Source organism: Chelonoidis abingdonii, chromosome 9 (genome assembly GCF_003597395.2).
Source record: "Chelonoidis abingdonii isolate Lonesome George chromosome 9, CheloAbing_2.0, whole genome shotgun sequence".
In the NCBI taxonomy this organism is placed as follows: Eukaryota; Metazoa; Chordata; order Testudines; family Testudinidae; genus Chelonoidis; species Chelonoidis abingdonii.
This window is the reverse complement of record NC_133777.1, coordinates 76,109,112-76,124,643: the sequence shown is the minus strand read 5'-3', so window position 1 is coordinate 76,124,643 and position 15,532 is coordinate 76,109,112.

Sequence of the window (15,532 nt, the reverse complement as noted above, 5' to 3'; positions counted from 1 at the left end):
ACTGTGCAATGACCTCCTTGAGCTCATGAGGAACTCTGTGCAGGGTTCTGCCATGGTGGAGCTCATAGACTGTCAGGAACCTAGTCTAGGCCGAGGCTCATCATGGTTTTGGTACCCTATTTAAAGAAGCAAAATCCTGGTTATCGCATCAGAAAATACTCAGTTAAAATAAACCAAAACCATAATACGTCCAGAGAATAAATCACTTTTTAAAATTAAAGTTGCTTGGCAATTAGCTGCCAACTCTAAAGCAGCTCATTCTAACAGCAAGTTAACTCAAACAGCAGGCAATAGACAGCACATCACATCTCTGGAACAGCAGAGCTGTTTCCAGCAGCTTTCTCATTATTAGGTTTTTATCCTAAAGTTGCTTTCTTCACATCGGAAACAATTTACCATAGCCAGGCTTTAAATCAGTGGCTTCCTATCAGTGCTCATTCACGTCTAAATGAGTATTTTATTTTAAACACAGGCCATTCACTCTAAATGAGTTAAAAGATATTAAATGCAGCTCAAGTACTTGAGAGTAAACACACTCCATGAGAACAACGTTAATTTCAGAGCAGATCAGTGTGCTAAGTAGACTGGTTGAAACTTTCCCCCCCATATCAAATATGCTTACATCCATTGGCTCAGGGACCAAGGCAAAGCCCTCCATGATGCAGAAATCTTGATTTTCTCTTCTATAGAGGGTTGGAGGCATGAATAGACCTGCTCTTCTGGAGACTCCTGCATTTTCTTTCTACTGAGGAAGTGGGCTCTTCCTACAGAAGATAACATTGTGGATGGGCTTGGGGATAGACTGCTGGATCTGAATTTTGGAAATGTCTGCTGCAACCAGATGGGGCTGCAGACTCAATACATCCTGTGGCTAGTCCCTGACATTTCATTCTAAAGAACACATCTGTGCTCCTACGCATGGGCAATGGGACAACCATTTAAGATACACTGGGGGAAAGATCAAGAGGGAAGAAGTTAGAATATGTTAGTTCAGCCTTGACAAAGCCATTAAAAGGCTAGCAATAGAGGAAAATGGTACGACGTGCTCAGTTATCAGCTCCTGAGAAGTTGCTGTGGTTTCTCAACATGAGCACAGATTCAGTGAGTGAAGTGATCCTGATAACAGTTCATCTCTAATTCTCCTTTCTGCACTGGCATATATTCAGAGTGGGTTTGGAGCCCACTTCCTTGGCATAAAGAGACGCAGTGGCTCTCTATGCATTTTATCTGCTCCCTCCCACCCCGTTTTGAGAGACCATGGGATTATAGGCTGGAATAAGAATTTGTGCTGCAGCATTGCACTTGCTCTTCAGTGAGGGAGTGATTTAATCCTGCCACTACTGCAGAACAGATGCACAAAGCCCGATTACTCAAGCTTTAGAGGAGTTTCAGAAATTTTACCCTTGATTAAAGTAGGGTGCCTTGAGCTTCTACAGCAAACCTGAAAATGTTAATGCTACTTTAAACTCCAAATATATAGAGGACAAAGCACTTGTTGACTTCTATGGGAGCAGGATCTGGCCCAGATATATGAAACATTTCAAAAGGAACCTTGTCTTAAAAAAAGAATAAGACTAGACAAAAGTATTTGAGTCAGGGCATTGCTAGGCAATCTTGCTGGTTGTCAGATCTGCAGTGTAATGACATGTCAATTTGATTTCCTTTGTGCATGAGCCCAGAGCTATCCTTGGGCCAAAATTCTTCTGTACTTTAGTTTTTCTTTTGTTCTGATGGCACTTCTCTCAACATTACTTGACAATGACTGATGCTCCAAAACCCTGATCTTTTACACCCTGTTGGTGACCTATAACTTTTCATGCATAACCTTTGACCTGGGTCCTGACAGTTTGATTTATTGTCCAGTGTTATGATTTATGAGTATCTTCTCAGAATAATTAACGGACAACAGGTGGCAGCATAATAATTTTGATTACCCAGTGGTTCATCAAGCCACTTCAAAGGTGACTTCATTTACTGAATAGGAAAAGGACAATTAGAAATTAAACAAAGCAATCCTTTTATGCCTTCATTTTTCACCCCTTTGTCCATCAACACAGAAGATTTTATTTAGACTTTCATCTTGAACACTAGGAACTTGAATTCTGTGCAGAAGACAACACTTCCCAGCTCCTGGTTTTGGTAGAACTATTTTTCTGTTGTTGAAAAGAATCTTGATTAATTGCACGTTGTCAGTTTCCATAAACCTGAGGAGCTTGGAAACTTATCACCACCAGAGGCAGAATTTATTCCAAAATGCAAATTTTTGATAGTTTATCTTTTTTCTCAGGAAACTATTGAATCACTAAAAGCTCCATCCCACAAGGTGCTGAGCACCCTCAGTTCCTGTTTAAGTAAGAGTGCTCAACAACTTGTGGGATCGGGCCCTAAATTATGCAACTGAAGCATTTGATTCAGGTAATTCAATGACATTATGTTCTCCAAGGGCCCAAATCTGCAACCTTTATTCACAAATGAATAGCACTCACCTGAATATCTGTATTGAAGCCAACTGGGCTACTTTGCTGAGTGCTACTCAGCATGAGGAAAAGCTGAAGAACTTGAACTCGGGATTGTAGTCATAACAACAAGTTTATGCAACACCCAAATGCAAACTATTACTAGTGGAATATAATTACGGTTGCTTATTGTTCATTCACTTTATAATATTGATGGAATGGAAGGATAGAATGGAAGGATATTGTTTGCATATTTTCTTCAATTAAAATACTTTTCTTTCCTGCAGGCTGATTGTGGACCCAGATCCTACTGATTTCAATAGTCCCTTTATAACCGATCACTAAGTTCCACAACATCCAAATAAAGGCTCAGATTTGCTAACCAGGTTCTGACAACACATTTTATTCTCTTCTATACATGCTTATTTTAGAAGGCCCATAATTTCCCCCATTTAATTCAGTTGACTGTTTTCCATTATTTTCAGTAACACCATGTGTTGCTATGGAGATGATGGAGATGCGTTCTGCATGGGTGCTGGATATTCAAGGCCTGATTTTCAGAGCAACTGCAAGCACTCAACACTTCTGAAAATCGAGCCATCCATTTGTCAAGAACAGAGGTTCTGGATGTATGTTTAAAGGATAAACATCTGATTGTAAAATAAAATACATACTTTAATGCACACTATCCAGTCAATCATTGTTAGACATGCTTTTAAAAATATATTAATACTGAAATAAGTAGGTTAATGGTGCTATTTCTCAATGTTTACAGAAAGATAAAGGGGCTCAGCTGGAGTAAATCAGTGTAGCCAGGGGTGGCTCTACATTTTTTGTCGCCCCAAGCATGGCAGGCAGGTGGCTTTTGGCTGCGCGCTTGTGGGCGGTCCACCGGTAATGCAGATTCGGCGGCATGCCTGCAGGAGGTCCACCAGTCCCGTGCCTTTGGCGTACCCGCCACCGAATTGTTGCCAAAGTTGCGGGACCAGCGAATCTCCCGCAGGCGCACCGCCGAAAGCCGCCTGCCTGCTGCTCTCACAGCGACCAGCAGGCTGTCCCCCGTGGCTTGCCACCCCAGGCATGCGCTTGGAGAACTGATGCCTGGAGCCACCCCTGAGTGTAGCTCCCCTGAAGTTAACATAACAATGCCAACTTGCACAAACTAAGGATCTGCCCCCAAGAGCTCTTCCTTTTCATGTCAATCTAAAGATAAATCTAAATATTAATAGTTGTTTGCAGGGTTGTTGTAGCAGGGTGGATCCCAGAATATTAGAGAGACAAGGTGGGTGAGGTAATATCTTTTATTAGACCTTGTCTCTCTAAATATTAATGACATTTAACTACACTCCCCTCTCCGTGTCACAATTCCTCTTCACATCCAAGCAAGCACATGAGAAATGAAGTTTTGCACAGCGCTACAATAGTGATATTGCAGGCTTATCATTTTTAATTGACTTCTTGACTTATAAAAATATTCCTACAATCCTGCTTTACATTGCAGTTTAATAACAGCTTAACACACATCTATGAAATAGTCATTCCTGTTACATTCAAATTTTAAAATATCTGATGAAGAGCCTGGTTAATAGATAAAGCAGAATCCCTAGAATATTAAAATAACTCAGGCTTTCCACAAGGTTCCTCAGTGGAAAGCGAAGAAATAACTACTCTTGTGATCAGACTTACTTTATTTTTTTCCCTCTAGAACTCATAACGACACCCCTGCAACAAAACACTATTACAATAAAGCCAATTTTGTCCTACAGTAGTTTTATCAAACCTTTAATACCACATTAGCTGCTTAATATACAGTAGATGTAGCGATGGAAAACCACTCTCCTCCAGACTCTCTACTCAATAAAGGTGAAGGAATAATTTGCAGCAACTCATTTATCAGATTAAGGTAGCCTTTTTCAGTTCATGAAATAGCCAAAATCTGATCTGGATTTCCACAAATGTGATAATAATAAATAAAATAAAATAATATAAATAGCGCATGGATTGATCACAAACAGTTTGCAGCAAGTACGGTAATTAACATTTGAAATTCAAACTGGATTGCTCAGTGGTGATCAATCAGGTAAATCACATGATGCTGTTTTTGCTCCTTGATTGGATAATTCACAGATACTTCTGGTGCAAATACTACCACATGCAAATCTGAAATGGAATGTCTGTGAATATGCACAACTGCAACTGTAATTTGAGCATATTTCAGCAAATATTTGTGCCACTAAAACTTAATTATTCAATGCTGGCATGTGTTTAACCAAAGCAAATTAATTTCAACATCTGACTAACTACTTGTAAAATTGTTTTTGGTTTGGTTGGTAGGTTGGTTTGTGTGTTGGGGTTTTTTTGTGTGCGCAGTATTCATCTAGTTATAATTCTATTTTATGCTACAATTTTCTATTTTGATTTTATATTTTATTCTGCAGGTAGTTCATAGAGAAAACTATTTTTCAAATAATAGCTTTTAGTAACAAGAAATCTGCATCTAGCAAATGTAGGGGCACAAATTCTGCATTCCTCCTTCTTTGAGTCTTACTGACTTCTTTGGTTTGATTCTCACTCGGGAAACTAGTTTACCTTTAAAATGGTAGATGCTCTTGAATCATGATGTGATGTTAGTACTTTGTTCCCTGTCAATTTTTAAATTAATTATCTGGAAGCAACCAGCGGTTAATTTTTGGCCATAGACTTTTTGATTAGAAGCTGTGACCCTTTTCGCCTTTTTGGCATATTCTGTACAATACCGGTGACCCCTGACACCTGATTCAACTAAAAGTAACTCCCAGACAGATCTCTCATATTCAGCAATCTCCTTGTTACATTGGGATGCTTATCCACTTCATTCCTTAAAATCAACTTTGTTCGTCTCTTCTTCACTCCCATTATACCCCCATTCCCCATATTTATTTTCTAGCGACATTTCTATCCTTCCATTTGTCTCTCTCCTTCGGTTTTTAAACTTTCCACTATACCATCGTCCCATATGTTTGTGCTGCACGCAAGGAGGTTTCTTTAGAAAATGCTGGTGCTAATTATAAATTTAATTTGCATTTTAATTAGAACGGTAGCAAATTAAAAGCGTGGCAGCTGGAGAATTTTGAACGCTTTGCAGAGATTTGGTGTCAGTATCTCTCTGCCTCTGACTTCTCTGTCTTTTCATTTTTTTCCCTCACTATCTTTCATTCACACAAACATATTGGCAATTTTTCTCCTCTCTTGTTTCTTTTTTGTCTATTTTTTATTTCTCCTTTCCCCCACCCGCCCCCCAAGGATCAAATTATAAATTATTTCTTCTTTGTACTGATAAACAGTAAACTCTTGTCTTGTGCCAGTACACATGTACCGTAGTGATAGTGCTGCTTTGAAGTGAGCCTTTGTGCAGCCCTGTTAGTACTGCCCTATTTTGCTATTTATATCTGCCATTTATTTACAGGTAAGAATCGAGTCTATTTCCCCTTGACTAATTTCAAATTCCAGGCTCTGAGGCTTCTGTAGCCTAGATCAGTGCATTTTTTTAAAGAAAAAAACACCCTATACATTTGCAGAAGTCTGTAGAATCTTAATGAAAGCCATTCAGAATGCATTGGGGATGTCACAACTTTATTCTTCGCAAATGCAACATTCAATATTGTGCTTTTGGACAAAAGGCTGAAGTAATCTGTCAGTCTTTTGGCCTATAGAATGGCATATATTCTGGCCATACTGTCTCTCAGTGTTTTCTTTCATTTGTGATGTGAGCATGTCTGATTTTAGCACTCACGTGAGCTCATTTAGTCAGTCCTGTCGTTTTCCCTATGTTGTATCTCCATGGTCATTTTCATTCCTTCTGTTCGCTTCCCTCACAGTGTCCTTGCTCAATAATATTCATTAATTGATTGACAGCTCTGATAGACCCAACTAACCTCTATCTCACTCTCATGTCGGTTTTTAAATAAGTACTTGTACGTCCAATGACCTTGTCGCCTCATCAGATATCAGAAAATGAGCATGTAGATATGGAGGAACCTGATTAGCAAAATAACGAAGATCTCACTTCTGGCGTAAGTCCATAAAAAGCACTAACAACTAAGTTTACAATTATGCATTTTAAACAAAGGAGACCTACAGATGAGGAATAAACAGACCTTAACCAGTTCCATGAGCATTGTCTCTAGTGAAAGCCTAATACAGAGCTCTCATAACATGATGGGTTTTCTAGAAAAAGCTGGAAAAGAGCCAACATTACTCAATGTGATGCTGTTTGTTCAAATTTTAGAAGGTAGGCTTTTATTTAACTGTTTCTAATTGCATTTTAAATTATTTGTATAATGTGGGAAAGCACCCAAAAATGCATACATGGGAGAAGAGGGGGATTTAGAGACAAAATGATAGTTAAGATTACTTAGCAAAGATTCTGCACAGTAAAGACCTTTTCTCTCAGAAAAATTCCTTAAATGCTTGCAAAGCTTTGGGGTTTATTGTTTATTATTTATTTGCATTACAGTAATACCTATAGACCACAAGATTGGGGTGCTACTATGCTAGGTGTTGTACATACTAAACACCAATCCCTGCATTAAAGAACTTAGAATGTAGATACACAATGCAGACAGAAGGAAATATTGACTCCCTTTTACAGATTGGGAACTGAGGCACAATGACTTGCCCAAGGTCATGCAGGAAGTCTGGCAGAACCAAGAAGTAAAGCCAGATACTCCGAGTTCCAGCCTGTTGCCCTCTTCTTTCATTTTTCAGTGTCTAGTCATCTGGACTTAGCAATTACAGGATTGAGTTTGGTGAATTCGCCTTTATTTCTGTGGGAAGGTTTTTGATGAGGTGATTGTAACAATGTTAGGACAGATTTCACTTGTTAAATGGGCTAGATTAACAAAGCTGTTTATTATACCATAAAATGCCTTATAAAGACAAATCTCAAAGTGGATTCTAATTTCTTGGGAGCTATTTGAGATCACTGACTGGAAATCTGTTAGGATCAGATGGGGATGTCACACAGTGTCCTCCAATTGCAGGACTGGGAAGGAATAGGACTGGGGATGGGGCTGGTTGACCTTAGTCTTTGATCTTGGTTCTGTATTAATCATTCATATTGGGTCAAATTCACCAGTGATTATAATGGCCATTAGAAGACCTGCAATGCAGCAATACCCAACATATTCCGGGCCTGGACAACTGCAAAGCATGCACACCACAGAAAAAAAATGTTTGATTTGAGATTGGTCGCTACTTCGCATGAAGAAATGTGACCCAATCCTAGTGATGAGATAGACACAAAGTTAAATGAGTCCAACATCATGCTTACCCGTTATATCATGGAACCATATCTAACTGCTCCTGCAATTACTCTCTGTCTTTCTCATGACAATGTACCTTGTTTTTCAAAACCAAGCCTGGAATCCGGAGTGGTTCATGCTCAGGCTTCATTATATTCCCACTACCAAAGAACAGAATCACAATTTTATATAAAGTTCTGGCATTGGCCCATCACTGATATGATCATGAAGATCAAGATGAGGAAGGAACAAATCAACTAAAAAAGAAGAAATAGAATAGAAATCACTGCACCATCTGTAACACAACAAACTTTAAAATATGACCTGGTGTCTTGGAGCAAAGGTCAAGTTTCATTCAAGAAGTGCTGTGCTCTTTTAGCTGGAGTTTATTTTACAACAAATCACATCTCCAATTTATAATTCTCACTTATACAGGATTCAGCTCCTGAGCTTTTCAGCACCAGGTGAGGAAACTAGAGGCCTGCAAAGCTTTCTTCTCATGAGTAATCCTTACTCAGATAAGTAGTCTCATTAATTACGAGCAACCATTATTCACTGACCTCAATGGACCATTCAAGTGGGTATGGATTGCTCACGTGAGTAAAGCTTTGCAGGATCGAAATACACTAAATTGCCTTCAAAAGCTAATTTTTGAAAATGAAAGATAACATTATGCAAAATGTTGATGTCAGGGTACCCTAATTAATTTGCTATTTTATCACATGATTGCATAGTAAAGTTCTAATTTTTATGTCACCATGAAATTTCTCAGATCCGTTACTCCTCCTCTGCCCTTCTAAATATTTTGATAAGCCCTGGTTAACTGAATCTCTTGCAATAACTTCTTATGGTGAAATTGACCATAGCATGTACAACACTCCCCAAATTATAAATCTTTCACTTTGGCCCTTTGGAAAGGCTTGGGTGTTATTTCATGTAAGTTTTTGCAGCTGTACAAAATACTTTCATTAACTCAAGAACGGATTATTTGGAGTGCTAATTAATTGATTCTTCAAAATGCCAATTGACATACTCCCAGGGAAAACCTGATCTAAGCAACTATGTTAATCAAGCTATTGTACTTACGGTTCTGTCTGAATATCAGACCATCTGAAATGAGGAGAACTTTGCCATTACTGTCCTGGACCTCTTGTGGGCAGCTAATTAATATGAGTAGAATATGACAGTTGCACTTGTACATTCACTGTACTGCCTGACAATAACTCTATAAAATTACATTTCAGCTAAAGAATGGAAACAGTGTTAAATACCATTATTTGCCTTCCTTTGATGTCTGAGAGTCATTATGAAAGCAATTACAGCAGTTTCTCTGTCTGTATGTCTACAGGGTATTTATCTGTATCTGTCTGAGTCCTTTGCCAGGTGGAAAATATATGGCATATTAAAGACAAGGGAATTCAGCCTCAGTTATCAGGCTATGAACAGAGGAAGAAACAAAATCAGAGTTTTGCAGATGATCCTGCCAGAAAACAGTAATTTAATATTAAAGCCAGGCAAGCTGCAGAAAACTTGCCTAGTGCAGGAGCTTTTTATTTTAATATTATTTGTTCCCTCCTCCCCCACACACTCCATTGCCCTAGTTTGTTTTCCATTCTTTCTCTCCCCGCTCCCAGTTCCTCTGTTTATTTGAAATAAGCTCACCCTTGTGATGCTAGGGAACTTGGATTTTTTTTAAACCCACATTTTGCTTTTTAATTATGCCGTGGATATTCTTCTGTCTAACCACGTCCACAGAAAATATGGGTTTGTGTGGTACGTTGGCAGGTAGATTGAGTGAGTCTGTGTATTATATGAGGTGCTGGGGGAGCTCTGTACCTTTCAGGGAATGCTGGGTAACTTGCAGGGTTAATCATAGAATATCAGGGTTGGAAGGGACCTCAGGAGGTCATCTAGTCCAAACCCCTGCTCAAAGCAGGACTAATCCCCAGACAGAACTTTACCCCAGTTCCCTAAATGGCCTCCTCAAGGATTGAGCTCACAACGCTGGGTTTAGCAGGCTCAAACCACTGAGCTATCCCTCCCCCCATAAGGGTTGAGCCCTCACACATCACATCACAAAGTATGTCTGTACTTATGGCACTGCGTGGAATACAGACACCACATGCCCAGCAAGCATTGGTATAAAGAGCAGTGTAGACACTGAGACACAGTTTAGAGGAGTAGAGTGCCCTATACATCTGAACAGCCAGGTATGGACCGTACATGGGCTCTCTACATGCCCAAGCAGTGCCTCCCACATCTACACTGCTGTTTTTAGCTGCGTGGTGTTCCACTGCTAAAGTGAAAGGCTCTGGCAGCCGGCAGGCAGCTGCCCACTGCATCCCCTCTGCCAGAGCCTTTCACTGATGCAGGTAGCTACACACGGCAGTGACAAGTGCAGATGTAGCCTGCCTTTCACTGCAGCATGTAGCTCCAGGTATAGTGCCGTACCCTCCACCATAAGTGCGGACAGCCTTAGACATGCTACAGTAGTTTGAACTTTGTGCTCATCTGCTTGCTGGAGCCCATCCCTTCTTGCACTGACTCCAGCGGTAGCATGATTGGGTCCATGGTTTGGAAGGAGGGAAAATAGTTGTGTTCATTTTACACACACACACACACACACACTCACATGCATTTTATAAGGCCAAATTCTATCCATGGATGCATTCAGATGTCCTTCTGTTGCAGCCTACTGGGCAGAATGAAGGAATCCGTTTGAGACTCTCAGCTAGAAGCGATTGAGCTTGTTGAAAATGTTCCATTGAAACTTTCTTCGATGGAAACCTGGGTTTTCTGCACAGTGAAAGATTTTGCAGAAAGTATGTGCTTTCCTTGAAAAATGTAAGATTTTTTTCATCAGAAAACTGAAATGATGGCTAACTCAGAGGCTTCCATGCAGTGCACAGTGATACGTCTACTCCTGACCTGCTTTTTTGGTTCCCCTCCCCAACGCAAAAACACCGTTGATTTTGTCCCCTTTCCTTCTAGGCCTTGCTTCTTACCAGTGGGCCAAATTCACCACAACTTCTGTGCCAGCTTCTGCCAGTAAATGTCCTGACAGACAGCACAGTTCACCATGATGGCAGGATGCAGTAGCAGAATGTGAAGGGCTCAATGGGCTGAGTGCTGCTCAAGAATTAAACCCTCTAAAAAGGGCATGACCAGCAGGATTCAGTACAACTCCTCAGTAGTATCTGCTGGAGGGCTTGTATGGAGACCAATTGCAAATTAAAGCTAGCAGAAACTCCGCTCTGTGTGGATCCCCTATGGCTCGGGAAGCCAGCCCAGATCCAGATTTGTAATTTACACCTCTCTGAACCAACCTGGGTATTCTAACCTGGGGGTTGTAGAAAAAGTCTTAATCATCATTCTATCTTTCACTGCCAGGGCAAGCTGAGCTTCATCAAGTGACTTCAGGAGTCAAACTTGCATGGCACAGACTCTTATAAGAACTTCTTCACATACATTAGATCAGTGGTGGGCAACCTACAGCCTGCGCCACTTCCCGCAGGTCCCACTGGCTGGGAATGGCAAACTGTGGCCACTGGGAGCTGCGGGTGGCTGTGCAAATGTAAACAAACGGTCTGCTGGCCTGCCAGTGGATTACCCTGACAGGCCGCATGTGGCCTGCAGGCTGCAGGTTGCCCACCACTGCATTAGATTCTTGTGAGCTGTATTTAGTTGTCTTCTCCATTCTTCAGCTATTCTAAAGTGGCATCCTGGTGCACAATTTATGTACATACTATTGTAACAAGCTGTGCTAAATCAGGCTAGATTTCTCTTATTTCTTTCCAAGCCTGTCACACTTGACTGCTGAAGTATTTCTGGATTATAATTATTACTAAGAGTTGTCATACCATATAAACTTAGCTGGACAGTGTTCTCATACCATGCCATGGACACAGATTCACATACTGCATGCTGGTTAATAACATGAAAGAACTCCATGTGTAAAAAAAATAAAAAAGCCAGTTTAGTTTTACAAGAGACTGATTTACAGAGATGCTGCAACTGTGTATACCATGGACGCACAGACTGGCTTTGTGGTGCCTCTTCCAAACTCTTCCCACTTGCAGCCTGTGCTCCTTTCCAAGTTCCATGCAGGTTGCTGCAGAAAACATGCCATATTGTTTCAGACAAGACACGTTTAAGTCCACACATATGCCCAGTCATTAGCAGCTGATGCTAAGGGAGAATCTTGAGACAAAGTTTAAAAAGTGCTATCTGCACTTAAAAACATACTCTATGGGCTTCTTTTCCAAAGAAGACTTTTGTGCCTGCTGCCATCATCTGCTTTAGGGAAACTTGTCTGTTTTTTCTCTCTTGTAACAGAACGTTCTTCTGGTGCTCTCTGTTGTCCTGTTTTAAATAGAAAGCTAGAAATATTGCCAATACTTAGTTCCAATTCTCAAGCATTCTGAAACAGAAAACTCTAGGAACATATCCACTGCCATTGTAATAATTGTATTATAGACTCTCTCTTCATGGTCTCTCCTGATTTGCTCCAGGAAAGTACATAACAACTCAGAAATGCTCAGTAAGCTCCCAGAGGCAAGTTTGCCAGAGAGAAGGCATAACCCATTTATTAATTACTGGACTCAGTATCAGATTGCTCAGGCTTTACAAAACATCGAGGGCCTGATTCTAGATTGTACCGCACCATATGTAGTCATTAATGCTAGGGAAAAGTGCGTGAAAAGTGGATACAAAATGCCATCAGTTCGGAACGGCAGCACCTTACAACCCACTTTGTCCTGGTACAAATGACTATGCAAGGTCCAGAACAAAGGAGAGTAAGGTTTCTAGCTCACAACTGACATGCTCAGAGAGGCTCTTTGGAGGCATTAACACAGTCATTCCATACTAGTACTATGTCATCTCATTGTATTGTCACCATTTAGAGCATGATACTTACCCATGAACACCTAAGCATGGTTTGATTTGTACAAGACTTGTATTATCTGCAGCTTCACATACATGGTAGAGTCAAAGGTCACAAATAAAGAGTCCAAACTATCCTCTCTGCTCTAGCTGCTTATCCATTTTAGGCTGTTTGATATTGTATGTCACAGGCATCTTTGTTCTTCTCTGGAATCTTTTCCAGCATGACAGACACGTATTTCCAGCTCCATGTTCTTTCTGCTTAAGTTTTCAAAGTAGGGAGTTATTAGACCAAGGCAATTTTCTTAGGGCTGTCTGAACCATTTTTGCATATCTGAAGTGGCAATCACTGCATTAATCCTGTAAAGGTCCATTTTGCTCCCCTTGAAGTCAATGGCAAAACTTCCAATGATGACATAAGAAGGACTAGACCCTACTAAACACATCAGCCCTTTGAAATGCAAGGCCTATGCAAAATCCTGTGAAATTAGAAAATTGACCAGAAACCAGTCCTCGGGTATATTTACTACAATAGTTTTGTTACAGAAAGATTAATGGATGACAGAAGTAAAGATGCAGATGAAAAGATCTTAACAATTTTTGAGATATTCCATAATAGGGAATGGAGAAAGGATTTGAGGGGATAATAGCTGACCATTTTACAATATAAATCTGGTCTTGGTTAATTAAATCTATAAAGTATCTCAGCCTATCCTTAGGAAGCCATGGTATTTTACAATGCATTTTAAAAAAATCATGCTTTGGATATTTAAACGATTGTAAAAAGGTAGAGGAAAAATATTTAAGTTCATATGAACTTGCATAAACATAGAAATTCAGTTCATTCCTTTAATTAAAAAGGAAAAACACAACTTTCAAGAAACACACTTATTTTCTTCAAAAAGGATGATTAATACAGGTTAAAAAGCTTTTCTCGTTTTACAAAATTAATACCATGTTTAATTACATGAGATTAAAATTTCATTACACATTATACTTTAATTGGCATAGATGGGGCCAGAGGTTAACACCTCTGCACGAGGTACCTTTTGTACTGTTCCGATATCTAATAACATAGGAGTTTTAAATTATAAACCCTGACAACATTTAACAAGTTTCCTACACGTTTTAATTTTACCCTAGTAATCTTTTATGTGAAGCTCACTGGTGTTCCTGAGGTCATGATCCTGAATGATGAAAGGAGCTGAGAAAGAAATCATTATAAAACCTATGCAACTGGACATTATTGAATTATGGTAAAGATGTTATCTGAAATAAGAATGTCTACTATAGGTTCAAGTATAAATTAGTTAGTTTAGGGCAGTTGTATTAGGGCAGTCGTTGGTTAGAACATTGTAAGTGTGTGTGGTGGTGGGAGGGAAGGGGAAGGGGGCTATTCACCTCGTAAAAGAGTCTGGTACCGTTCTACTCAAGAAAGACCAGAGAGAGATCTGGAAGACTCCTAGCTATGAAGAAGTGAAGTGCTCTTGAACTAGATGATCCGAGATGCTACATTCTAAGGGTAGGACTTTCAAAGGACGAAGGGAATTAGGCACACAAATCCTACTGAGTTTTAATGGAAATTGGACACCTAATTCAAGGGCCTTTCAAAATCCCAGCCCTACCTATAGCAACATTTCCACAATGTAAACCATCAGAGGTCACTGTTTCAATGACACAAACCTTCTATTCTAGACATCCTCAGCTAGGCTCCGGGGAGTGTGGGAGAGATCAACAAAATGTACTTGAACTACAATCTTATGTGCTGGCGCATGTGTAGCTCTGCCACTGAGCCAGCAGGACAGCTGACTTTTTCCTCCCATAATGTTTATATCTCTTTAGTATCCAATTGATTCAAATACATCCTCTAAAACTGCATAACACCAGCAAACAACCCAAAAAGTAGTACCCAGCAGTAGTGCACATAATGCGGGCAGCCAGAGAAAACTAAGCACTTGTGTACCAGACTAGCAGATATGTCTGACCAACCAAACCACACTACCCTAGGCCCATTAAGGGGGCATGGATAAAGGGAAAGGAGGCTGAGCTGGATTGAAATAGCATGCTGCAATCTGCAGCATGCGCACGATGGCATGAACCGCAGAAAGGAGCAGCAAAAAGTGCTCCACGGTATCCTAAGCGATTCTCACATGAATCATCCTGCTTTACTGTAGCAACATAAGGTTGCATTTCAGATACATTTTAATATGTGTGCAGCTATGTGTTGCCCACAGAGGGTTCAGTATCAAACATAAATAAGGATCTGATCTCAAGCCTTTAGAAATCAAGGGGACTTTGCCCATTGACTTCAATCAGATTTGGCTGAGGCTCTTAAGCAGCGATGTTTCTCTCACTGACTCACTGTGCACTTTTGCAAATGGAACTTTCACCAGAGTTCATCACTTGCCTTTGGTTATGCCTCTTCACTGTAGGTTTGGCGGGTGGAGTGGGGAAGTGTTTTTTTCTTTATTGAAGAAAGCTGACAGTTTCACTCTTGTTGCATTGAACTCCTGTTGGCTGATGGAAGTTGAGGGCCCTCAGGCTCAGATACTCCAAAGATATTCAGGCACCTATGGGAGTTAGGCACCTAAATATCTTTCAGGAACTGAGCCTCAGCACCTTGCAGAATCAGGCCCAAAGTGAGCCCAGTAAAAAGAGCAAGTCTACATGTAACAACCTCTAAGTTGGCCCACACTGGGGATTAAATCTCCAGAACCAGGAGCATGAGTCTTTACAGCTTGAGCTAATGAACTGACTCTGTAGCTGGGGACTCTAAGGCCTGGTCTACACTACGCGTTTAAATCGATTTAAAGAGTGTTAAATCGATTTAACGCTGTACCCGTCCACACTACAATGCCCTTTATATCGATATAAAGGGCTCTTTAAATCGATTTCTGTACTCCACCCCGA